Raw genomic sequence first — 1558 nt, forward strand, 5'->3', positions numbered from 1 at the left:
GACTGGTGTCGTTGCTTCATTCTGGTCTCCTTGTATGACTCATTTGTGTCACTAACTACATGGGGGTTTTACTAGACTTTGATCCTGGAGAGCTACACTGCAGCAATGTCATTGCTATTTATGGCCCAGCCTGACTCTCGCCTGTCCTTAGTTGACAAACAGTTATCTGTGCCAGCTATGGCACTCGATGCTGGCTCTACAAAAAGCAAATCTATATGGAAGGGTTGTAACTATCACGTGACTCACATAGACATGTAACTCAAATTAGGGTTGCCTGTCACGTGAGAGATAAGAATAGTAAATTCCAGTTGTGGGGGACAGGAGGGAGGCACAGAGAATAGAAGGAACTATTGTCATCTTTGCTTCCGAGGGAAAGGAGAAGGGGTCTCTAGCAAGTAGTCAATGGGAAGTAAAGTTGGATCTAGCCTTCGAGGGATGAGCATATTTTCCTAGTATACCCACCCACTGCCATTGAATCGATTCCAACTCATAGCAACGCTGTAGGACAGGAAAACCCTCAGCTCCTGCATGTGTCCAAGATTGTGGTTCTTAAGGAAACAGGCAGCTCCATCTTTCTCCTGAGGAAAGGCTGGTAGGTTTGAATCATTGCCTTTGCTGTTAGGTCCCAAGTGCTTAACCCACTGCACCACCATGGTGCTTTGCATCGGACAAAAAAGGAGGAAAGTGTGTTGTCAACAAAGGGAACAAGAAGGTACCGAGAACCATGAGACTACATCCAGTAGGTTTGGGAAGCAGTGGGAACTCCTGAGTGAGACTAGATGCAGGCCCGTTGGGAGATGGACTCACTATACGGGAGTATGGCCGCGAAAGTACAGCTTAAGAGTCTTGAATGCTCTTTTCAGCAATGTTGATTTTATGACTTGGGACTGGGGAGCCATGGATGGCTCTCAGCAAGAGAATGTCCTATTGGATCACTATTTAGGAGGAACCCCCTGACATCCACCATTGTACTTCTCCCTCCATCTTACAGACTTTGGACATATTGTCAGGAGACACCAGTCCCTGGAGAAGGGCATCATGGTTGGTAAACGGAAGGGACAGAGAAGAAAGGGAAGGTTCAGGGAAATGGAGTGATTCAGTGGCTGCATGGAATAACACAGACATAGGAACCACGGTGAGGCTGGCATGGGACTGGGTAGTGTGCCATCCTGTTGTGCATAGGGTCACGAGGGCTCGGAGCCGAATTGATGGCACCTAACAACAGCAAATAGGACATGGACTATAAGGGAAACTATCACAAAAGCATGACGAGTGACAGATTCTTACATCACAATTGCAGGCTGGACTATAGACGTGGAAATGAGACCGAGAGTGGGACAGGTACTTTATGCTAGATAGAAGAGCATATGACATTGGTTCAGGATATTCTAACCAAGACAATCAGGGTGTGCCTCAAGACCATGTGATCTTGAGTACCCAAAGGTCACACCCAGACAAGTCCTTAAGGGTTAGGCAGCCCTTCCCTGGACTGTCTAGGTTTGGTTAGTCCGAGTTAACTAGAGAAACAAATCCAGGGACACTCATGTATGTATAAGAA

Source organism: Echinops telfairi, unplaced genomic scaffold (genome assembly GCF_000313985.2).
Source record: "Echinops telfairi isolate 266 unplaced genomic scaffold, ASM31398v2 ScPeMD7_7469;HRSCAF=8507_1, whole genome shotgun sequence".
In the NCBI taxonomy this organism is placed as follows: Eukaryota; Metazoa; Chordata; class Mammalia; order Afrosoricida; family Tenrecidae; genus Echinops; species Echinops telfairi.